Raw genomic sequence first — 25,494 nt, 5'->3', positions numbered from 1 at the left:
TGTACATTTGCAGGTTCTCCATTATAGCTTGCCCCCTTGTTAGTGAGCAAAGTAATTCAAACATTTGGAGGTTTGACCAATAATCCTTTCTACCTAGCATAGAAAGTATTTGAGATACTTTGATCTTTCCATAATGAACATTGTACAAATGATGCAGCAGGTCTTTAAGAAGCCCACTTCCACATACATAGTGCCTCAAAGTATATGGTATGAGCCTGGATAGCTCAGTTGGTTAGACCATGGTGCTGATAACGCCAAGGTTGCAGGTTCGATCCCTGTATGGACCAGCTGCATATTCCTGCATTGCAGGGGGTTGGACTAGATGATCCTCAGGGTCCCTTCCAACTCTACAGTGCTATGATTCTGCTATGCTATGCTATGATTCTGTCCTATAATGGCCATTTGGGATAGCAGTGGCTATTCGTTGACTGGAAAAGAGTAGGTCTCCTAATTGGATATTTAGTAAGAGTAGATAAGTAGCTTTCGTACCCATGAGAACATTTAATCATATAATAACAGGGGGGAAGTGAATGAAGCAGTCCGCAGGGCCTGTAGCTGGATGCCCTGTTGTCAAATCGAATGCCTTAATTGTGTTTCATAATATTAGGAGCCTCTAAGACTATGAAATGGAGTTTCTACCGCTTTGGAGAGGAGAAACATAATCATTAGTCATTTGAATAAGGGAACTGGAAATATATGAACATTTTAAAATTGCCCTGCTTACTAACATTAAGAGTGAAATGTGACAGCTGTCAGATCAGTAGAAGAGTTCCCACCTGGTGCAGGAGCACCCATGAGGGGTCATTTTGGAGATGTGGAACAGGTAGATAGAACAGAGGGCATAACCCAATCTGCTGCTGCTGGATCCTAAATCCTATAACATTGGGGACATCCACTTTGTTACAGTGATATGTTATGCTGGTAAAAAAATGTGACAAGGGAAGTTGGTGTGGTATGTAGAGGCTTGTAATTATGGTGTGCAGTTGACACTTATTCCTCCTACCTCTTTGAAAGTATAAAAGCAGTTCCTAGCAGTGCACCTTGTAAGAGTAGGATAAGTTTGCTCCTTTAGCTCTTTTTAGAATTTGCTATTATTATTATTGTTGTTGTTAGTACCTGGATGCTGCTATATTTATTGCTTTGCAAATGCATATGTAGATTATGCAGTCCACTGCTCACTTGAATTTGTCAACCGTATTTGAATATCGGTCAAGTTGGGTTCCAGATGATGGTGTGCATTTAGGGTGAAATGAAACTCACATGAGATAAGGCCTATGGAAAAGACTTCTTAGAAAGAGTGCATATTTGCACAAGTCTGGATCCAACCCATAGACTGATAGATCCATCCATCCATAAATAGCATACACAGACAACATCATAGAAAGAAAATTGTATCATTTATTTAAACAATAACAATTTATTCACCCATAGTTTTACATCTGAAGACACCTTAATATACATTTTGATCCTCTTTTATCAGATACGCTGGTGCACGTATTTTCAGAAAGAGGCATGTGGGGTATGAAGTAACAGCTTGCTTCATGTTTTGAGATGAAGACCAGATCCTTCAATATGAGTTGGAATTATGTCATTAACTTGTATGCGGATCACACCTTGTGCCTCATATAAACACTTGTGCGTATGATTGAGCATCTAAGTGGAGCAGAACGGATTCTTAGCAAAGTACTGTTTACCCCCTCAAGGGCTTTGTCTGATTTCATAACACCATACGTCCTCTTGTGACATACTGCCTTCTTCTGGAGCTTGCATACATTTGCCAGTATTGATAGAGATGGAATAGCTGATACCAAACAATGAGGTGGAATGATTTCTGTGGATATGTATAACTGCTCTCACATGTTCTCCACCAGTCCTGCATTGAAATTGTTTTGGAATGAGCCTCTGCTGTTTGGCATTGTCAATCAATTTTGGGTCATGTTGAACTGGATCCTCCCCAGTGGGGATGGGTCATTTGGCAAAATTTGTGACTAATAATAATAATTATTATTATTTGTACCCTGCCTATCTGGCTGGGTTTCCCCAGCCACTCTGGACGGCTTCCAACAAAGATAAAAAATACATTAAAACATCAATCATTAAAAACTTCCCTAAACAGGGCTGCCTTCAGATGTCTTCTAAATGTCAGGTAGTTGTTTATCTCTTTGACATCTGATGGGAGGGCGTTCCACAGGGTGGGTGCCACTACCAAAAAGGCCCCCTGCCTAGTTCCCTGTAACTTGGCTTCTCGTAGTGAGGGAACTGCCAGAAGGCCCTCAGTGCTGAATCTTTATGCCACATAAATGTTTCTTAGCATGGTAATATGATAAAATAGAACTTTAAAGAAACAGTGTTTGTTAATATGGTACTTATTGATGAAATGCCTCAAGGTTAGAACTTGACAAAATAGGATTTCCTAATGATCTTGCAGTAAGCAAGGTCAGCAGGACACTAGCTACAGCTAGTTAAGATTAAGAACTAGGATGATTAAAAACAAGTTCAGAAGTTTTGACAGCATCATCACATTCTTGGTAGGTTTAGGACACCATGACCTACAGTATCAGTCGCAGCTGGTCAATCCAAGAATATAAATAGTGAAAAGAACATTGAATTGGCTGGGAGAAAAGGTTCACTTTGGGTTTTTCCAACAGCTGTTTCCAGGCTGCAGCTTTGATTGAAGTTTACAAGTTGATCAAGTCAACTTGTGAGCGGACCTGGAACATGATAGTGGTATATTTAAAGTGGTAAGTACAGCTAAACAATCTGATATATTCATATTTGGGTAGTATTCGCCACTTAAGATTTTCCTTGGTTATAGCTGTGTTCTTATGTACAGTGGTGATGTCCACATACGTCTACTTAATTATAGGGATAAAAAAAGACTTTGTGGAACTTGAATTATTAGACTATTGTTTGTACTACAAGATTTAAGCCTTTGTAATTTATTTGCAGTGGCCAACATCTTCAAACCATATTGGGATTGTTTGCGGATAATTTACAAGCCTGATATATCCGCACCTTATTGTTTCCATGTGCAAGGTTCTTTCAAAGACAGACAGACGTTCAATGGACATTTTTTTTCTAAGCGGAATACTTTTTGTCTGAGCAGAATAATAACTTTAAAACTAGTTGATAACATCCACTTGCCACAGTTGAATCATCCGTATCTATGATGACTCTCATTGCTCAGTGAAGGAGCATATTAATGTAATAAATTTGACATTTAGCCACTCTAGCACTTATCTACATATAATGGTAATGCTCATTCATGTAGCCATTTTTCCTTAGAATAAGCTTGGAAGCATTACTTTGTTGAAGGATGATCACATCTTTATTCTCTGGGGCTCTCTCCCCTGGAGGTGGGCCAAACCGAGGGCCTCTTTCAGAAACTCCCAAGATCTTTTCAATTGCTGGCTTTCAGTGGGATGACTTAAACTTTCGTTTTATTTTTGCTTGCTCTCATTTTACTTTTGTGTGTACGTTTTTATCAATGTGGCCACCCCGTGTCCTGGAGATGAGGTACATGAGAAAGAGTATAGGTACTCATTTTGTCCTAAGTTATGGTTTTGTGAGAGTCTTTTGCCAAAGTGTTTCATATGGCATGTCAGTTATGGAACTCATGGTATTTCAGGAGAGCTGGATTAATCATTAAGCAAAATAAGCACGTGCTTAAGGCATCAAGGGGAGGGGGTACCACAGAAAATTTCTGTTACTGGATTTACTATGGACCATACGATGCAGCTGAACTAGGTTCCACAAAAAAGACTCCCACATTAAATGAAAAAACACATACAACAATAAAAATATTAAATATAAAATTGTAATAGAGATTAATAATACATGGTTTATTATTGTTTATATTTTTAAATAGATATATTTGGGGGCACCAAAAGCTTTAAAAAATGTTTAGGGCATCTAAAGGTCTTAACCCAACCCTGTATTTCAGGACTGTTTCCAAAGCCTATTAAGCCTGCTGGTAGATGGTCAGTGGAAGAACCAGTCACCCACATCTCTTCCCACCCACCCCCAAGCAAGGCAAAGCCAGAATTTCTAAACTCTTCTCATCTGCCAATCTGTAAGATGCATTGCATTCAAGAAACTATCTGTGGTAAATGTGCTGTATCCCTGCATTTAGAGAAGAGAGAGAACAATGAATATTACCCAGAGTTTAAATGCTGTTGCTTTAAACGGGGCTTAAACTGGTTTTGCCTTTCCCTAGATTGAGCCCAGTAAGTAGCAAGGTGTATTACTCATGGTATGACATTTGAAACAGGTGCATTGTGTATTATTTTCATAAATAGGGCTCTTTCATTAAGAATGGTAACAGGGCGATAGATCAGTGAGAATTTGATTGCTTGTTTTATATCCCAAGGAGCTCAACATGGCTCCTTATATGGTTCTTCCATGCCTGTCCTGCCACTTCAGCCTATGAGGTGGGTTAGGTTGAGAGGTAGTGACTAACGCATGGTCACCTAGTGAGCCTCATGGCTGAGTGGGGATTTGAACCCTGGTCTTCCAGGTCCCAGTGCAACATTCTACACCACAGAAGTAGTTGGCTTTCTTGCTATGGAGCGCCCTCACTGTGTGGGGCTGCCTCACCTTCCCTCGCGATTCCAAGCCTGTATCTGCCTCTTTATAATACTTGGCTGCTCCCTCTTGACATGGAATCATTGAGATTGGCTGGGAATGGATCTTGCAAGATTTTAGCCTCCACATTCTGTCAGTCCAGATGGCACTTGGGTCCTGACAACATTTATTCACATCACACATCAAAGTCAAGTATTACAGCCTGGCGTAAGCTGCCAAATATGATGTCAGTGCAACACCGTGCCTTTTTGCTTCTACAAGGCCAAGGCAGCTTCTCTTCTCAACACCCCTCCTCCCGGCAACATGCAGGGTTGACGCTCAACATAACGCATTAGGGAGGCTTCATTAGTGTTTCAGTGCAATACACATCTTTGATGGTTCAGTCAGCTTTTATTTTCAAAGGAATGGCTGTGGGTGTAGGTAAAGGACCCCTGGACGGTTAAGTCTAGTCAAAGGCGACTATGGGGTGTGGTGCTCATCTTATTTCCAGGCTGAGGGAACCGGCATTTGTCCACAGACAGCTTTCTGGGTTTTGTGGCCAGCATGACTAAACCGCTATTAGTGCGTGGAGACACATGACAAGTGCCAGAATGCACGGAAACACTGTTTACCTTCTTGCCACAGTGGTATCTACTTGTACTGGTATGCTTTTGAACTGCTAGGTTGGCAGGAGCTGGGACCAAGCAAGGGGAGCTCACCCTATCATGCAGACTTGAACGGCTAACCTTCCAATTGGTAAGCCCAAGAGGCTCAGTGGTTTAGACCACAGCGCACCCACGTCCCTGGGTGTGGGTGTAGGGGTGTGGGTGTGGGTGTATGCTACCCAGCTAATGCTGTGGAAACCTGTGCAAGGTTGGTTTTCCATCTTCAGCAAGCTGGGTCTCAGGTTTAAACTGGGACTGTGTTGAAGATGTAGACAAAAGCACTGACTTTATACATTCTCCTCCTTTATACATTTATCCCTTCCATCCCATCTTTTGCTCAAAGGATTTCAGGGACACGTTCAGTGCTATCCTATGCATTGCTACTTAGACATAAGCCCCACTCAAAGAGACTTACTCTCCAGTTAATGGCTAGGGAAGCTGGGGCTCTCCAAATGTTGGTGGACTCCCATCAGCCCAAGCCGGCATAGGCAATGGAAAGGCATGATGGGAGCTGTAGTCCAATGGCATCTGGACGGCCACAGGTTCTCCACCCCTGCTCTAAGTGTTCTTAGGATTTACAGCCTCAGTGTGTGCACCCAGGAATTTGCAGCCCAGTAAACTACATGTGGTCATTGGCAGAATTTCATGTGGCCCTCAGTGTCATCTGGCTCTCTGGATGCCATGTGCACACACTGATCTTAGAATATGTTCCTCTTATGCTCTGTGTGCAGGCAAGAGGTAGAGAAGGGATGGAATGGCATACACAGAGAGAAATTGCTGTGCAGTGCAGCAAACTCTGTCCCCAACAGCTTTGGCTCCCAGCTGACTTTTCCTGAGTGTCTGTAGTCCTTCATAGGTAAAATGATCCCTCCCTCCAGCTTTAAAAATATTGGCAGCTGATAATCTTTCAGTGAATGAAGTCCCAAGAACTTTGGAGGGCTCCTTCAACAAGGAGGCTTCAAAGACTATCCCTGAGCACTTGCACAGGTGAGCTAGCATGACATGGTGACAGTTCTCCATTAAGGTCTCACTTAAGGAAAATGTTTCTCTCTGTCTCTCTCTCTCCTTTACCACGAGTGCCCATGCGACTGTGGTATTCAACCATCCTATGATAATGCTTACCCTGAGCAGTTTTCTGTTGCCCCAGGCTGGTGTTAACAACTGGGTTAACTTGCCTCTGGGTCACATGAGCTTTTCTGAGTGATCATAACCTTGCAGTTTGTAACCTTGGAAGGGAATTAGGCTGGATGTAATGTTTCCAAGAATTGGATACACCCTGTACTATTGAGCTGGTACAGATCTCTGGATCAATTACGACCATTGGCTCAATATTGCTTTAAGGGAATCTTGCAGCTGCGCCATAAGCTTGTTATTATTAGATGGTTAATTGGGGTGTATCAGTGCATGCTAGAGAAACAAGTTAAAGGGGGCAGGAATGAAGCAGCAACAAGTTTTGTTAAATAATTTGCATACACACTGCATATTGAAACAGACTCATGTGGCTAGTATGTATTGTTTATATTTGAGAAACAAAATATATGATATCATTTGATGGAGCACTTTGTGTTCATGTAGGAATATGCAAGCCTTCGAATTACATACCGTTCTTTAAACTGCAGAGTGGATAAGATACCTAATATTCAGGGGTACGTATATGTATGAATACACATAAAACAGAATTGGTTACAATTAATGTCATTCACCAGATAATGATGCATAACCCATTTTGCCTTTTAATTGTTCTGTGAAAGCTATATGATTTTAGCTTTCTTGTTGTTTATTTAGCTCCCTAGTTTATAGGGAATTGTTTTCTTAATGATTTGGTCTAATCAGACAGTTAATATACTACTTAATATATTTTGAGAAAATTGAGCCCACTGTACAGAGATATACTAGGCTTCCCTAGGCAAACCCATTTTAGAAGAACATTTATGCCACCATGTTTACTTTTGAATCTAAAATTAAAATGACTGCCAGTTATTGTTTCCATGATCTTGGTCTATACAGTGCTTGTTTGAACTGAAATCACAGGGAAAAGAAGCAAAAGCGAGAAGAGTGCTAAAGCACTGAACTACTGCTTTTTCTGTTTTTTTTAGTGTGTTGGTAATAAAATTATAGAATTAAATCTTAGTGAGGTTATTTAATGTTGTTTGTAGTTTGCAGTGGTAGCAACATGCAATAAAAGATATTGTCTTTTTGTCAAATGGGAGCATCCCAGACATCTCATAATGCTCTGGTAAGCCATTATATTGCAGTCAGACCCTCATAAGTACCTTCTGAAAAATCTTTCCGTTTGTTCTGCAATATCACCTTTTGTCTGACCTGGTACTGCTTGTCTGACCACAGTGTACTTGCTTGTCAGGTGACTCCATAGTTTCTTTGTATGTTCTGTTTGTCACAGAACATTTAGTTACTTTATGCTTGTGACCTTAGGGGTTCTTTTGTTTGGGAAGGCAGAAATGAGTAAATTGTAGACTTTTTTTTTTACAGGCCACCTGAGATAAGGTGGTGTTTATATTGACTCTTAATCTTTCTCTGAGAGCCCTTGATGGACTTCTCTTATTCCGTGCATTACAGCTGGTGACTTTGCATTTAAGCAGAAGTCACAGCAGCAGTGTTATTGTTAGCAATTATCTCTGTTCTGTGTTTGAAGGCATAGCATAAGGAATTGTTCCCGTGTTGTCCCTAGAGAATGAAAGATACAACCAGGGATGTTGATGCTAAAAGTCAAACAGATTTTAAGAATCTCCTTGCTTGATCAGTCCAAGGACCATTTCCCCATGTATTCTGCTTAACAGTTGCCAGGCAGATGCCCTTGGAAGGTTTACAAGCAACTCATTAAAATTATAGCAATCCTGTGTTTGCTTCTAGTGTCTAGTGCTTCCAGGTATACTACCTCTGAACATGCATGCTCTACTGCTTTATGGCCAATGTTGCCTTTCCTGGCACCTGGATCAAGGTAGCAGCATTAAGTCAGATCCCAGGTTTTCAAATGTAATCACATTTATATCAGACGAACAGGTGGTAGTGCCAGAAGCAATTGCGTTTGGTGTTAAGATGTCACTTGATGGATACATGTCTCTATAAGTGAATACTGGGAAGTGTTGCTATCACTGGCAACAAGGTTAGCAAAGGCTAAGGAGAAATGTTCTGTATCTTGGGAGAATGAGTTTCTATTTTACAGGAAAGTCAATTTACTTAAGATACACTAAATAACTCTGCAGCGAACCAAGCCCCTACTCCACGTCTGCAGAATGTGTGAAATATGTAATTGTGTATAAAGTACTTGGGCTGCCATCCTGTTTACCCTTACTTGAGAGTAAGCACCACTGAACTTTGTGTGCTTTACTTCTGAGTAAATATGCACAGCAGTGTTGAGGGTACATAGTTCTAAGATGTAAAATGTCTCTTCTAGTTCCCCATCCCTGGGCTGTGGTATTGTAGTTAACAACTGGGAGATCTCTGACGTGTGTGTTTCATAACTCAAAAAGTTAGGCATTCTTTACAGGCTATCATATTTAGTGCTGTGTGCATACATATACACAGAGAGAACATTGTTTACTTCCTCTGTAAGTGCTGGGACATTCAGTACTATGAAGTATGATACGCTTGCATAAACACTGGGGCCAGATTTATCTCTCACTCCTATCTTTCCTTTCCAGTCTTGGAAAGTGATTAATCTGCAACACACATTTGTTCTTGGATTGCACTGCATTATTCTCTAATCATTTCCAGTTTTGCTGAACTCTGTTGCTTTCTTGAAAAAGCATTTCTATGCCAGTTGAAACAGAGCAGGTGGGCAGAGCCTAAGTTTGCTGCTAGTTTTGTATTTTTTAAAACAGTTGAAATTTTATGCCTAGGCAAGCCAGGTTTTCTGCCTGGTGCATGTCGTCGCTCTTGGCACTTGTTCCTCACCCGTTGCTGTGAGCACAGCACACCTCTTTCCAGACCTTTCCATCTTTTGATTTAATTCCAAACTTTGCTCCAAAATTACACTTAAAAAAACCCAACACAAAACCCCACCAGAATCCAAAAAACCCTCAGTATTGGAAGCGGAATGTATTATGCAAAATAAGCCAGTAGTTGACTGGATTGCACAGTTTGAATTTCCTTGGCACAAAATTTGAAGGTTGATAGATGAACCCCACAGGGACTTCTAAGAACCAGTATAATGAGCTCCTGGTGCATTTGATTTCTCTCTACACCACCCTAATGTCCATGACTATGTTTATGACTTTTATAAAGGAATACTATACTGTCAGGGAACTGCCCTCAGTGCCGGAGGGAGAGAGCAAAATCCAGAGGGATTCCAGAGAGCGTCCCGGGATTGCGAGAGGCAGCCCATCTTCTGGGGAAGAGAATCAGCGTAGCACCAGTGGAGAAGGGGGGCAGATGGGGGAAGCGGCGAGGCGGTCCCATGACTCCTTGCCTGGGACCAGCGGGGAGAGTAAGGGTCCTCCGTTGCGCAGAAGGCTTTCGCGCAGAGAGTAGGAGAAGACTAGGTGTCAAAGAGCTTCTTTGCTGGAAGAAGTTTAAGAAACGCCCACTGACGGATTCTGCCAGCAATTGAGACAGCCACGGGTGAGTGGCTGTCCGGACAGAAAAGGTTCACTCAGGCAACCCAGCCAGGTGTTTGCACGGGCTTATGCACGAGCAACCCCTAGAACCACTACATATACCAACAACATCACAGGGACATGATACACCATCATTAGCCATGCTGTAATGTCCATTGCATCTGTGTGCAAGTGTAATATTAATAATGGAGATGGGAATAATAATAATTATTATTTATTATTTATACCCCGCCCATCTGGCTGGGCTTTCCCAGCCACTCTGGGTGGCTTCCCACAAAATATTAAAATACAAGAATGCATCAAACATTAAAAGCTTCCCTAATAATAAATGCTGCCTTCCCTGTGGTATGTAAACTTTCCACATGGAGGGAGCTTCTGATCTTGCGAAAATTTTCAAATGAGCAATCACAAGCATCCTGGGGTGCCACAGGCACGATGAGGACTGTACCCCACCAATTCAAAGAAGAGTTCAGATGAAGAAATAGGAGTTCAAATTCCTCTTTAAAGGGGACAACATTACTGAAGTTTGACTCATTCTTCTGCTTTACCAATGTGCAGAGTAGATGGTAGTTTATATTGTACAGGGGTGGGGAACTTCTGGCCCAGAGGCAGAATGAGGCCCTTAATGCTCCTCTGTGTGGCCCTCAGGACTCTTCTAAGGCTGCATACCATTCCTAAGCCACACCTCACACTGGCCTTCCTTCATATGCTACTTGAATATTTTTGCCTGGCTGCAGTGTGTCCTTCAGCTCTGGTAATGTCATTTGTTTTACCAGGTGGAGGACAGAGTTTCTACACATACAAGTATTTGAATGTGTGTAGAAACTAGCCTTCTCTACAAAGTTAGAATTCATATTCATTGCTCCACTCACCATTGCCTCTGGCTCCACTCTCCACAGACATGTTCTGCCTTTCCAGAAGGGGAAAGGTTCACCACCTCTGGACTATACAAAGCATAACCAAGAACTCTGGATACACCCACATGGGACTTCACTGAATGGAATCCTTCTGGGGTAGCAGGGGAAATGGACAGCACATGTACTCATGTTATTAAAATAGGCATGAAGAGAAACAGTACTGCTGTAAGGCATTGATAAGTCCTGTATAAGTATCTTAACACAAACCATCATCTTCCCTGCTGACCCTACAGCGCATTCGGCCACCAAACTCTGCTACTTTATAGCAACCCACAATTCATCTTTTGGAAGAACGTGTATCTTGAGATCAGTTGCACCATGACTGGCCTGGAACAACACTTTCTAAGCTCCTGTCCCGAAAAACCTCTCCGCTGCCTGACATGCTTTGATGACATTTTTAGATTTTAGAGCTACAGAGATTTCAACAACTTCCACCCACTATTAACATAAACCCAGCAGGTACAGTTTTTGGACACTACGGGGAATGACATACTGTTCATATAATCATCACCTTACATCATAAATCTGCAGCCAAGATACAGTTTTACGACTTTATCTGTGGTTTGTGAGAACTATTCCAAGGCACCACACTATGATCTCTGAGGTGGTGGTGGTGGTTTGCTATATTTTGATCTCACTATTCCTCACAAAGGAGCCCTGGCCAGCAAACAGCCAGAGAATAAAAACAATGTAGTTTTTTTAAAAAAAAATGTGCACACAAACCAAATATCATCACAACTAATTCCAAGGTGGGCGGAAACAATATCTTTCAGTATCTTCCATCCCTCAAGTGTCTGAGCAAACTGAAGTGTTTTTAAATTCCACCTAAAAAATAATGAAGTTGTTTATCCTGCTCTGATTATATGCGAATGCATAAACAAAGAGAAAACGTCTTAGTTAAAAGTGCCTTAAGTTCTTTCATTCTTTCAGTACTCAGGAATTTTCCCCAGGATAGTGTGTTATGTGACTGCATTATTGTAGTAAGTTATACTTGGCTATGTGTAGTTTGTGTGTGTTTGTAAAAAAGCAACTGTGCACAGGCATGAAATGTGGCTACTGTTACAGAGATTATTTTAGGTAGACAACTGTTACCAGAAAGATGTCAGCTGTGCCTGCCATTTCCCATTCAGTTGTGGCCACCCTAGATCACAATGGAGGCGGAGCTACTTTTCAATTTCCTGGCTGCTGTTTAAGCCCCTTTGCTTGTTTAGGAGCATCCGCAGCTGAACTAGATTTAATGCTACATGCATCCCACTTCACAAGAACTTTGATAAAGGTGTGTTGCTTGTTTGTGGACTGCCAGTTTCAGGAACTATTGTAGCATTCTTTATGTGTTACTTGCATGAAGGGGAAACGCAAACACAGAAAAGGCTCTCTGCCTACAAAGCTATCCCATGGCGCATGGGGAGGGCAGGTCCTGGAGGCGCCATGTAACTTCAGGGGCGGGGCCTAATGCACGGACCCACAGCCCCTTTGTATCCATGTTGGCCATTTAGGTGGGTAATTCATGGAAAGAGCTGCAGTGTTGCATTTGTAAGAATGAGATCTGCAGCCTGAGCTAAAGTAAGTTTAATTATTCATATAAGCTTCAATAAATAAATGATTTATCAACTAAGTTTAGAAGTAGGTAAAAACAAAATTACAGAAGGAAGAAGAATTATTCGTTTCTAGATGTTTTTTATTCCTTGTAGCAGGCATAATTTTAAAATGCTCTTCCAGCCAAGGGCAAAATGTATGTGATCCAGCTCCCCTCCTGCCTTAAAAGGTTGGGAACAACTTTTCTGAAGTGATTTGGGGAGAAACTGAACATTTAGGCTGTATCTTTTCTGCACTATTATAGTGTGTTTGTTTTTGCCTGTACAAAAATCTGGAGCATTCTCAAGGGCATTTGTGGACTTTGGGGGCTGTCCAACCTCTTGTCTCTCATTGAGCTTCTGAGGACCTATGGCCACTGTGGCTGCAAAGATACAAAGCACCAATGCTGGACTTCTATTGACTTGAGGTTGAAATAAGCATTCCTTTTTGCTTTCTGAGCTCACAAAGCTTTGGGAAAATGCAGACTAAAGGGATGAAACAAGTTTAAATAGCAGCTGCATTCCCACAAGTGCTGCAATATTTAATCAATTAATTGGTTAGGTAAAGGTAAAGGTACCCCTGCCCGTTCGGGCCAGTCTTGCCAGACTCTAGGGTTGTGCGCTTATCTCACTCTATAGGCTGGGAGCCAGCGCTGTCTGCAGACACTTCCGGGTCACGTGGCCAGCGTGACAAGCTGCATCTGGTGAGCCAGCGCAGCACATGGAACGCCGTTTATCTTCCTGCTGGTAAGCGGTCCCTATTTATCTACTTGCACCCGGAGGTGCTTTCGAACTGCTAGGTTGGCAGGCGCTGGGACCGAACGACGGGAGCACACCCCGCCGCGGGGATTCGAACCGCCGACCATGCGATCGGCAAGTCCTAGGCACTGAGGCTTTAACCCACAGCGCCACCCGCGTCCCAGTTGGTTAAGATCAATCAATTAAAAAAATCTTAATCTACTAAAAAGTGTCCCCAATTAATGGGGCAACAGATTAAACAAGGCATACTCATTGGCTTCTATGCAGTGGTTGGGCAAGAGGGAAGCCTCTCATGTACCAAACTTTCTTTTCTGCTGTTCCGTTTCTGTAACCTCTGAACCTTATGAAAACATCTCTAGGGGACCTTACTGAACAGTGGGGGCTATGTTATTTGGGGCTACAGAGAAAAGGAGAATGGTCTGAAATCTGGTTGAGGAACTTTGTGAAAGTTTCCTGTGTCCAGTTTTAGGAAGTTCCCCTTCCCACTGCAACCCTGTAGCCAACACAGCTCAGGAACTGCCCCACTTCCACTGGAGAGAGTTGAGGGCAGCAGAGAAGGAGGAGAAGAGAAAGATCAGCTAGCTACATAAACTCTCTTGTGCTCATGGAACTGTTGAATACATACAACCCGTTGTTTTTAACACTGGTGCTAATACAAATTTCACATGGCAAGTCCCATTTTAAGATGCATTCTCCTTTCCTTATGTCATATAAGACATACTCAATTGTTGCTTTGGATTCAACTCTGATGTCACTTTTTCCTGCTGTCTCTTGGCCCACACTGGCCTCCCCAATCACTGCTAGCAACATGGGACTCAGCTAAATGTAAAGGGTAAAGGGACCCCTGACAGTTAAGCCCAGTCGCGAATGACTCTGGGGTTGTGGCACTCATCTCGCTTTACAGGTCGAGGGAGCTGGCGTATGTCTGCTTCCGCAGACAGTTTTTCCGGGTCATGTGGCCAGCATGACTAAGTCGCTTCTGGCAAAGCCAGAGCAGCGCATGGAAACGCCGTTTACCTTCTGTCCGGAGCAGTACCTATTTATTTACTTGCACTGGTGTGCTTTCAAACTGCTAGGTTGGCAGGAGCTGGGACTGAACAGTGATTTAAACAACAGCTCCACCCGCGTCCCTGGGACAGCTATACAGCTGCAAATAAAAGGTTTTAAGTGTGTTTAAAGTGCAATATACAATGTGATACTAGGTGGTGATTGTGAGCCTTATGGAAAATTCAATGTATTTTTAAAACGCTTTTTTAAAAACCACATTTTCAAAGCAACCAACTAACCTTTGGAAATCACTCTTGTAGACTTTCCTGGACAATGAAAATGCCTTTGTTGCATATTCACTATGCATTCTGCAGAGGCAGAATGAGGAAGTTGGTACAGAAATTAAGAGAAGTTAGCTCTTGGTATAAATAGCTGTGGTGACTGTGGGGGACAGCAGCACTGGTTTGTATTTTAAGACACGCAGACCTAAGAATATCTTGCGAAAATAAGCCTGAAACTATTCACCACAATGAATTCCTCAACACTGAAACCACCATATAATCTAAAATAGATATTCTTGCATGCATTGACATTGGTAATCTGATAACCCTACAGTATTATCTACAGTGCTCAACACAGAGCACTGTGATTTGCAAGCAAACGTGCAACTGTGATGTGCTGGTAACAGGATACTTCTCATTCATGTAGCTCTTGAATTTCTGTGCTTTTCTATTTAGTCCTTCCATCTCCTCCAGATCCACAACGCAAGCACACACACACACACACACACATACATGTGCACACCCAAATACTACAGAAGTAGCAGAAGAGTTGGCTGTTGTGTTTTGTCTCTACACACATAAAGGCTTTCTTCTTTGGAACCCTGATGCCCATGCAATGGGAAAATGTGAGTAGATTAGGGTCATGGCAGGGAGAAGCGATGATTGGTCCAGATCCTGTGCTTGCTCAGGTGTTGGTCCTGCTCTGACTCAAGGTGACGTGAGTAAAAACAGCCCCGCTGGAGTCAACGGATAGCCCAGGGCAACTGCCTTGTATCCTCACATCCACACCAGGGGATCAGATTCCAACAAACTCAGCACACAGCTGAAGCCGAGGACTAAAACTACATAGGTCTCTGTAAGGGAACACAGTGCGTGTCTCTACTGGAAGTATTTTGTCTGGCATAGCGTAGAATCAAAACTGTGCTGTGCCAGCATTAGCCCAGCCCTAGCAGCCCACCAGTATAGCAGGAACTCTAGCACCAGCCTCTTAGAAAGCTCTGCTAGAAGTTCATGTTTCGGTCAGAAATTCAGGAAGCTGCACATTATATTTTTGTCCAGGCTTGGCTTTCGATCATCACAGTTCCTCATCTAAAAATAATATCATGAACTTCAGCAATAAATATTGAAATGAATTCGCTCATTTAAGCTTTAATTAAATGGCTGTAGCTGTGCTGCAGTAAAGGAAGAAGGAAACAATATTGTCATAAATCCTAAATGAAAAAGGTGAACTCACCTCTTCTTCACAGATCTTTTTTTTGTGTGTGTGTGGAACAGTTTACAATAATGTGTAAATGCTGCGATTTACTAACTGTTTAGAGACCCCTTTTCACAGGCAAAATGGGAGTGAGGCATTCTAATTTTATGACTTTTTGTAATCGCATCTCTCTGGCAAGAAGCTCAGACTGGTATACATGCTTTTCTCCCTCCCATTTAATCCTCACAACAACCTTGTGAGGCAGCTTAGGCTGACAGAGTGATAGGCCTAAAGTTACTCAGTAAGCTCCATGGTTCTGTGGAAATGTGAACCAGGTTTGCGAACCTGTCCTCGTCTGTCATTCTGGAAACTATATAGGCTGGCATAAATGGTTTGGGGAAGGTAGACAAAATTATTCTTACTTGAAAATACTTGCACACACACACAATCTCTAAACAATAAAATGTATTTGCCTCTTTGTTTTTAATTCAGCCTTGTACATAAAGTTACTAACCTGCTAAGAAGTAGCTTGTGCTTCAGTTCTGAATAAACAAGAGAAGAGCCCCTCTGTCTCCGTGACTAAGATGGAAATACAAGATACTAGACTCCTAGCAGGCTAGTAAGAGGGGGACAGCCTTCTACTACTAAACAGGCTGACAGAGGAGGAAGAGAGTTGATGGATCTGCACCCCTTACATCACACTTAGTAATGTTGGAGAATTCCACCAGAAATGGAAACGAGCAGAAATAGCTGCAGTTCATATGTTCACCCAAGGTTAGGAACAGAAATCATGCAAGTTAACACAGATACCGTAATATTTGCTATCCTTGTTTTTCCCCTCTGCAAATATTCTGTAAATAATTACATTATTTTCTGCATTTTTCTTTCCCTTCCATTGGCATGCATTGAAATTAATTACCGTATTTTTCGCTCTATAAGACGCACCAGACCACAAGACGCACCTAGTTTTTGGAGGAGGAAAACAAGAAAAAAAATATTCTGAATCTCAGAAGCCAGAACAGCAAGAGGGATCGCTGCGCAGTGAAAGCAGCAATCCCTCTTGCTGTTCTGGCTTCTGGGAAAGCTGCGCAGCCTGCATTCGCTCCATAAGACGCACACACATTTCCCCTTACTTTTTAGGAGGAAAAAAGTGAGTCTTATAGAGCAAAAAATACGGTATGTAATTAAGTTATTTTGAACCATAGTAAATGGCAAGAAAAATAGCATAGGTTTAAATGGAAGTCAAACTGTAGCAGAACAGAAACAGAGCTGATTGCGGTGAATGCAGGGTGCGGTGGAAATTCCTGTTTTCTTACATCCCTAGTCACAGCCAGCATGGAAATCCAAGTAGATAGTCAGAAAAATTGAGAAATTCCTCCCCCAGCCCATTAATTTGCCTACCTGTACTTCCTAGTCACCTATGACTATGAGGTGAGCATAAATCCACGCTATACATGTACAGGACACAGTTGTACATTTCTCTCTCTCTCTCTCTCTCTCTCTCTCTCTCTCTCACACACACACACACACACACACGTCACCCCAGTTTCCAAAAAGGATGTGTTATTATGTAGGTTCATGTTTGGATTTACAGTGGATGAGGAATATTCTACCTCTTATTTTTTAAATCTTTATTTTGATTATAATTCTTTTTGTTTTTTAAAAAAGACATGGATGGTTCAATAAAAAGGCTTATCACGCTTTTAATTTCATTTCATTTTTGTCAGTGTCAGCCATGAAAAGGAAGGCATATGCTATGACTGTGATTTGTGTGGTGCAGCTGGGGTCTCTGAGCCAAATTCACCATTTCTTGTGGATTTGAGAGGCTCATCTGGGAAGCCACTTAAGCAGCCCAGTTCCCGTGAGAGAACTGATAATGGTCAGTGAAAACAATAATCCCAAAAGGCCTAAGGGGATAACAACCAGTCAATAACATGACTCCCATTCTTGAAACTTAATCATGAAATGACATCCTTAACATTTAGAGGAGGTTATTTTTCTAAATGTGTCTGTGGCAGGCAAGGCATTAGATAGGTGCATAATGAAAAATAGGCATGGGAACGTGATAAGATAAATACATCAGAAGAAATGTGGGTTGTTTATGTTGTCATTATTTTCTCAAGTGGTCTTGTTGTTGCACAAGAGTTTTCCAGCTTTCCAGACATACTGGTCACATTTACACAGAATTACACATTTGCATAGCTTAGCATAAATATTAAAGCATACTGGTTTCTTATGGTTATAGATCATGGTTAAGGAGGAGCGATATTAATCACAGTCTCAGGTTCAGATAACATTCTAAGCCACTGTTCTAAGGCAATACTTGGCTTAGCTGCCATCCCACACTGACCTAAAAAGCCAGAGGAGGAGTAAAACAGAAACAAGCCACTGTAACCACCTCCCCGACTGATAAGGAATTAGATGTTTTAATTCCTAAAGGAATATAGAAACTGTAGTTTCTATATCACTTAATGTAAATAACCATTGTTAAAGTGCAAGAATGGAAGTAGCTAACCACATATATCAGAGCTATGGTTGCCGGGTGGAAAACAAAAGTCCTGTTGCTGCAGCAGGTAGGAAAAATGGGTTGTGCACAGGGTGCAGTGGAGAACAAAGGGGGTGATGTAGTGTCTGCATCTTTTACTGCTTTTTGAAACACTTTAAAGGAGTAGACATTATCTCCATGGGACCGAGATAGCCCTTAGTCAAAGCTCATGCACTCAAAACAAGACATCAACAAATATAACGGCTTGTAGAAAAGCAGTTATAAGAGATTGTACCCTGTCAACAAATTCTTGATGTAAACCCTAGCAGCTAAATTAAAGCAATGCACTTCTTTATCTCTGTGCTGATCTTCAAACAGTCGTCAGAGTCGACGTGCTTGGAGGCTACCCCAAAAAGGCACCCACTTTGGGTTCTCTAACTTTGTCAAAACCTAGACAAAACAAAAATAACTCTCTTGGACTATTTCTTGTATTTATTCTCAACAGAACTGACTCATAATGCAAGGCAAAACTCTACACTAGTTGCCTTTCTTGCTTCTGTGTATTTTATACTGGTGCTGTTTGTTCCTGTTCCTAAAAATCCTCTTGGATGACTTTGCAGGCTGGTTCAGGGCTAGCTTCCTGAATGCCCAGAATTTCTTTTTGTACTCCTGGAGGCTTCAGCCAGCCTCCTTTTGTTCTTGCTGCTCCATCTACCTCTACCATCACCTCTTAACAGTATAGAAAGCAAACCTGAACGGGAGCTGTGTTGGCAGCTTTCCCATAGGCTTTTATGGGTCCCCTCCCCCTCGCCTCATTGGCCAACAGCTTTTAGCTTGGCTCAGCTGACAGGGAGTGGATATAGGTCAGTACAGCAATGTGGAATTGACTCGTTGTTCTCATTCCTGAATCCAGCTTTGTTTAATCTGGCACTTTGCCAGCTCTATAAAGTCTCTACACTAGGCTCCTATGCAACAAACAGGACAGCAGAGGCAGAGCTGCAGAGATCGGCAGCGGCAGCACCGAACTAATCTTTTTTTTCTCAGTAGGAAAGGAAACGAAAAACTGAGACAACTTTAAAAACACACACAAACATTTAAGCTGTCTTAATCAAAAAAACAAAAAATTAAAGACCGCTGCTGAGTTAAACGAGAAGCCCTGTCACAATACTTTCTGCATAAGCACAAAGAAGATCAGTGTGTGAGAGTGTGAGGGACTGGTGGATTCTTCTTGGCCTCTTCCCACAACACACACACACCAAAATCGGGTCACTGGCTCAGAAGTTCATTACGGTGCATTGAGACAGCAAGGATTGACAGTTCTTTTTACTTTTAGCAAATGTCTTGCAGTTTAAGGGCTCGCCCTCATTTGAAAAGGTTGTGCTTTATTGCAGTCCCTTACAGTACCAATTCTGCAGAATGGATATAAATACTGTCTAAAGGCCTTTTGCTTTGAATTGTTGATCTTTGCCCCTAAACTTCAATCCTAGCTGTGTAATCCTAGCTACGAGATTTTTTGTTTGTTTTTAAATGTGTGTTTTGTTTCATTTTTAAAAGTTTTTTTAAGTTGGGCAGTTTTTGTTGGTCTGTTGCTTGTTATCAAAAGCTCCTTTGGGAGGGATAGAAAATAATAATAATCATAGTAATTATTATTATTATTATTATTATTATTATTATTATTATTTATTATCCAGGGAAGTAGTCATAGAAATTGTTCCATTTTAAAATAATAATTGTGTATTATGTACATGAAAGGGGCCAGATATTAATATTTTTGATTTTCCTGGGGGCAAATATGTGAAGATAGTGGATCTTGGTTGGGGGTGAAGTGTTTGTGGCCTTGCTAGAATGGAAATCTGGGGTATAAGGGGGGAGTAAATGAATAAAGAGCAGATGTAGAAATGGCAGTTTGGCTGATGAAAGGAGAAGCAGTGAGGGTTGGCTGGATGGAGATAAAGCAGCATAGAATATCAAGGAAGGCCTGGACACCATGTTTAAGACTGAGAGCCTCTAGCTTAGGAGGCTTCCTGCTCTTCCAAGTGGTCACCCTCCAACTCATGGAGAAGGATGAAAATAGCAGTGGGGAACAGAGCTAGCACACTCGACCATGTGCCCCCCTACATTCACAGAACCAGAATATTCTTATTAATTTTTTAAATTTATATACAGCCCTATACCCACAGGTCTCCTGCCAAGTAGTCAGGAGAATTTTACCACACATCAAGTGGAACCTGAGTTGTCTGGCAGCCAGCTCCCAATGTGGTTACATGTGCACTGTGGTAAGTTACCACTTTGTTTGGAGTTGTTTGTATCATATCTGTGTTAGTAACAAAAGAGGGCAGCTTTTTTGCTCAACCACCTGTGCTGTGTATTCACAACTCCATTGGAAAAAAAGGTTTCAAGGCCAGGCTCCACATGCCCAGATTGATCTTGCCCAGCCAAGACTGTGGCTGCGATAAACCAACAGAATACGCCTGGCTTAACCAAACAACCTTCTAAACTGGCGTCTCCTTTTACCCCTCTCCTTTTCCTTCCATTCAGTGGCTGTAAGCTGTTTGGCACTGACTGCTCCTTGGTGCTCCCTTTCTGTATTATGCAATTAAAATGCCCTGTTCATCCATGGTGCTATCTAATCTAACTCAGGCCATTTCTAGAGTCCCTGTTCTGTCATCACCATCTTTTGTTTGGCCCCATTTACAGAGAGTGTACTTTACTCAGCAGATAATTGGCTCATGCTGTGCCTGATAAAAGTATTTTCTTCTGCTTTGGATCAACTGACCTGGACAGAAGTCATAACTCACGGATATTTCTGTCTGTATCCATGGGAAGGGGACTGCGTTTATTTATTGTCTCCTTTGCATTGGAGATATTGTTCACACTGGGTGCTCTTCTCCACATTTTCAATAGCTGTAACCAGCCTCGTGCCTTCACATTTTAGAGAAACGCCAAGCATTATAACCGGAGTGTCACCTAATGGTGTTTTGTCAGGAATTGTTGCCCTGTTTCTAAGACTTGATTGGGCTGGCCATGACTGGGATTGATGAAGCCTGTGGGAGGACGAGCACAAGAACTAGCCTTCACCTGCCGGCACAGTTGGATATTTTCTCCTGTCCTCCAAATGTATGTAGCTTCATCCAGAGAAGGGGGACGTGAAACAGACAGCCCACTCCACCCACTCAGCTGGGACCAACTGCCATTTGGTTCCTTCTCCTGCAACTGCCATCCACCAGCATCCTTTCCACCTGGCTGCAGCAGAGGGACAGGTGGGAAAGTGCTGCGCACACTATCAAATCAGCTGGGAAACTAGCTGCCATTTGGCTCTTCCTCTCACAGGACTCATCGGTGGTCATTTCCAGCTGGTCTATTTTTTATATATAAAAAAGATACAATTTTATGAAGAGTTGTTGCCTGGATTTTGCTTAGGTTTTCCTGTCTCCTCTCCTCCTCATTACTACAGGCAAGGACTGTGCTGTTGATAGTTAATCTTTGTACACCTCCAGTTGTTCCTGGACTATAACTCTCATCATCCGTAGTCATTTGCCATGCTCACTGGGGCTGATGGGAGTTGTATTTCAGCAGCATCTGGAGGGCCAGAGGTTCCACACACTTAATTTTAGGCACATTGGATAACCACCCAAAGTTAGACAAACTCAAAGTAGGCCTATTGCTTTAGTGCGTCTACTTTGAATATGTCTTAATTTTGTTATGTTTAAAAACAGTTCTGGATTCTGAGGCCTCACACAGCAGAAAACCAAAAACCCTGTTTGGTTTTGAAAGCAGTTGAACAGAAACTGCCAGCTCCCCTGGCTAGCAAGGGAACAGGTTTGTTTGTAGTCTTTGAGATTGGGGCCTCCAGATGGGCAGGACTGCCACTAGCTCATGGGCGCCAAGGGGGGGGGCAGGAAGCCACAGCTGCCCCCCCTTAAATAAAAATACATAGCTAACTCAGGTTCTCCCCCCCCAACCAAAAATCCTGGCTACACCCATGCACTAGCCTCAGAATTGCTAGTGTAGGAAATAGGCTTAGAGCATACTGTATTTCCCAAAAGTTGCTGCTAAAGAGCATTTCCTCTTTTTCCCCCCTGAAGAGAGAAGGAAAGCTACCCTGAAGACAGGGTGATGTGGCCTTAGAGATACTGCGGAGTCATGTGCTTAAGGAAGAGTCACAAGTGCAGCCCTTATTAGCTCCTGCAACTGTATTACAGACAGATGCTTATCAGTTCAGCACAGAAGATACATTGAGTCTCATGGTTAGGTTTTTCAGGGCTAGAAGGAAGTAAGTGAGATAAAAAAACAGGACTGGAAGCTCTTCTGGTTGTTATGTTTAGCTCATTACTTACTGGAAAGATAATATTTCCCTTAGCTGAACTTTCCTGTGAATTTAAGTTAACAGAAGCAGTCTCACATAGAGTTCATCAGAGTAATCCAATTAGAATTTTCCAGGGTATGAATGGCAAAGGCCAGATCTTTATGTTGTATGCGCCCACTTTCTGAAGCTGCGATACCAGGCCAAGATGTGATCCCATGCCTTCAGAGGGAGGGTGATCCTATTGGGACTCCATTGCTTACCTATTTCCTAATTAACAGGCCATGAATATCTTTGTCTCATCAGGATGCAGCTTCAGTTTATTGGCTGGCCTGCTCCTCATACACCGGTTATTTAATGAGCTTCAGTGGCTGGTAGTGGATCATTCTGAGTTTGTGTACATTGTTATAAATTAACATATGCAAAGGACTGATGCTCAGAATTTGTTTTTTGTTGGCTTTAGTTTTGTTTACTGCTAACTAAATTGGAAAGTCTGTTAACTTACTGGAGTTGCTTTCAAGAATGCTTGGCAGGTCTGTAGTAAGGTTGCCGAAATTGAGCAATTGCCTAATAAAACTTAATAGTATAGAGAAAAACTATTCCAAATTCTGCTTAATTTCTGCTCTTAATAATGTCATCTATATGTTTCCACAAAAGCCTATGCCATGATAAATTTGTTAGCCTTCATGGTGCCACAATTATTTCTCAGTGTCTATCTGGCTCATAATTTATACTACAGATTTGTATTTCGTATATTGAGGATCAGATCACACTTGTAAGAGCCAAAATTAAGTACTATGAAACTGACAATGGACATGGCTACTTTTTTTTTTTTTTACAAGGATTTGGGAAATAATTTCCAGATGAAAGGAAATCAAGGCCCTAATTTCTGAAATATAGCTGGAACTATAGAAAGTTGAGATATTAGGAAAATACTGAGACAGGCAAATAGCCCCGAGCTGTGGAAAGACATATAAAGATATTGTGCTTCTTGGTATGTCTGTATCACAGTTAGAGTAGACTTTAATAAAATTATGCATGTAGGGCAAATAGCTCTGAGGTAGAGAGCTTTTTAAGGCTTGATGGCTGCATTCCCTAACAGATCACTTTCTGGGGGCCACAAGACAGTGGTGGGTGGAGCAATACATGTGGCTCTTAGCTTTGCAAAGTAGGCTATAGTCCATCCACCCAAAAGCCAGAGGTTCCTGCTTGTACATCTCCCCATCCAAGCAATCAAGAGGCATTATCACAGTACAAGGACACATGTCAGCTGGGCAAAAAGTGGGGGGGGGGGATGTCAGGGTGTGGAGCAGTGAGGGGTGTGGCCTATAGAGAGTCCCAAGGGCCAGAGAAGCCTGGAGGGCTGAGGTTCCCCAGCGCTGTATAGATGTTAGCATGTGCTTAACTCACATTGAAATCAATGGGAGATCAAAGTGGTTAATAGTGAAATCACCACGTTGGGTTGCCTCAAACTACTCAGGACTTACTGGTAGCATTTTCCCTGAAAAAACTAAGAAATATCAACAATGTTTGTGTCGTTTATATTAATGTAGGTACAGGAAATACAACAAATACAACAAAGCAGGTAAAGGAAAAGGAAAAACAAATAATGCCCACATTTGCATGGAGAGAGAGATTCCTGTAGTATTTTTTAGGACTTTGCGGGGTTTTTTTTAGCCATGTAGAATAAAATATTCATAGTTGTGAAACATGGCAAAACATGACAACCTTACATTACAAAAGCAGGAATTTATAGTAGGAATCAAAACACGGTGTCAGATAGTCCGAAAGGTACATACAATATGGCTAGTATTTTATTTTTAAAGCTTTTTTTCTTTTTTAAAAAAGCAAAGATATCACTTCCTCAGTCATAGCTCTTTATTTACAGTTCTTAATTTCGGTTCCCATGGTCATGGATCAGCTCTTTTTTTTTAATCTTACCTTTTGTAAAGCTCTCTTGACTCTTAACCTGCTCACATTTGGTGCCTATAGCCAATGCTGTTTTTCTAGCAAAAAAGGTGCTGGAACTCACCATGAACACCTTCCTTTTTCTCTTATAATGACAATGGCACCCATCTAAGAGGTGCCAGAACTGAGTTCTGGTGAGTTCTGGCTGAAAAAAAGCCCTGCCTATAGCAATGATGCAGAAAATGGTGGGTTTTCTGTTGCCATAAGTGAGAGAGCAAACATCCATTAACTCATGGCCAGCTGCCGAAGAGGACAGGGCTCCTACAGCTTAAATGGTTGTGAAGAACACGGGATTCCAGCAACTGTATCTTGCATGAAATCCCCTCCTCTACACAACTGTAAAAAGAGGAGTCCTGTGTTTTTGCATCTGGCCACCCTAATCACCAGAGACAGTTCATTTTTAGAAGTGAGTATGGCCAACCAGTAATTTAGCTAGGGGTAGCTAACGTGGTTCCCACCCACCACCCACAAAATGTTGGACTACAATTCCCATAATCCCCAGCCATAGGCCAACAGTATCTGGAGGCCACCATGTTGACTGTCACTGAGGTAGGTAGATACAGAGGCTGGCAGTATTCCCTCTATGTAAGCAGGAAGTAAAAAAAACAACACAGTCTACTTCAAAGATGGTAATTAACTGATATTTTGGTGAATTGTGGAGTTGCCCTTAGAAGCCCTGTATCTAATATAATGCTAACATTTCTGATACAAAATTTTATTTAAGAATGAGAGCTTAATAGGAAGAAAGCAGGGGACTGAGCAACTTAAGAGTTGGAATATTAAGGGCCAGCTGAGGAGTTGAAAGTGCTGCAGCAGTGATACTTGTGGTTAAGTCTTTCCATGCTTTGTTCTGAAATGGCTGAGAGCAGTTTGGCAGCGCCACTCTGGCCAAGAACTCTTTGTTCAGAGAGAAAGTTATGCTTTGTATTCCTAAATTGACGGGCAGCATGTTTTTTATCTGTCCCAGTCAACCAAAAGCAGTTGCCTCAGTAGAAACTGTGAACATTAAACAAAATTAAAGAATCCAACTCATTAATATAATATTTTAAAATTTTGTTTTATAGACCTTTTTCAAGAGCAGTGCAGACTGCAATTGAAAACTAAAAACTTTGATTTCTACAGTTAAGACAACTTTTTGCTGTAGATTATGAGTCTGTTCCAGTGACCTTTAAGCACTTTTAAGTCTTTTCAATTTCCATAGAAATCTGTAGCATGTTAAA

General features: G+C 41.8%; 1 protein-coding gene and 2 long non-coding RNA genes across 5 annotated transcripts in view; 1 reads left to right on the top strand and 2 right to left on the bottom strand.

The window, feature by feature from the left end:
• Positions 1-25,494, top strand: part of FOXO3 (forkhead box O3) — a 114,176-nt gene that overhangs the window by 20,713 nt on the left and 67,969 nt on the right. The window lies entirely within an intron of this gene.
• LOC310674406 overlaps positions 384-25,494 on the bottom strand; it is a 31,424-nt gene continuing 6,313 nt past the window's right edge. Inside the window, exons 2-3 of the long non-coding RNA XR_014509565.1 lie at positions 20,780-25,479; positions 384-1,988 (exon numbers count right to left, since the gene is read on the bottom strand). This is a non-coding gene — a long non-coding RNA (uncharacterized lncRNA). The remainder of the gene's footprint in view (positions 1,989-20,779; positions 25,480-25,494) is intronic.
• LOC310674427 lies at positions 4,973-12,799 on the bottom strand. Its single transcript, XR_014509588.1, has 2 exons — positions 9,902-12,799; positions 4,973-9,478 (listed from the first exon to the last, which is right to left on the bottom strand). It is a non-coding gene; the product is annotated as an uncharacterized lncRNA (long non-coding RNA).

The sequence above is a fragment of the Podarcis tiliguerta genome (assembly GCF_965153285.1).
Source record: "Podarcis tiliguerta genome assembly, chromosome: 3".
Classification (NCBI taxonomy): Eukaryota; Metazoa; Chordata; class Lepidosauria; order Squamata; family Lacertidae; genus Podarcis; species Podarcis tiliguerta.
Note: the sequence above shows the minus strand (reverse complement) of the source record. Positions and strands in the feature narration are given on the sequence as shown.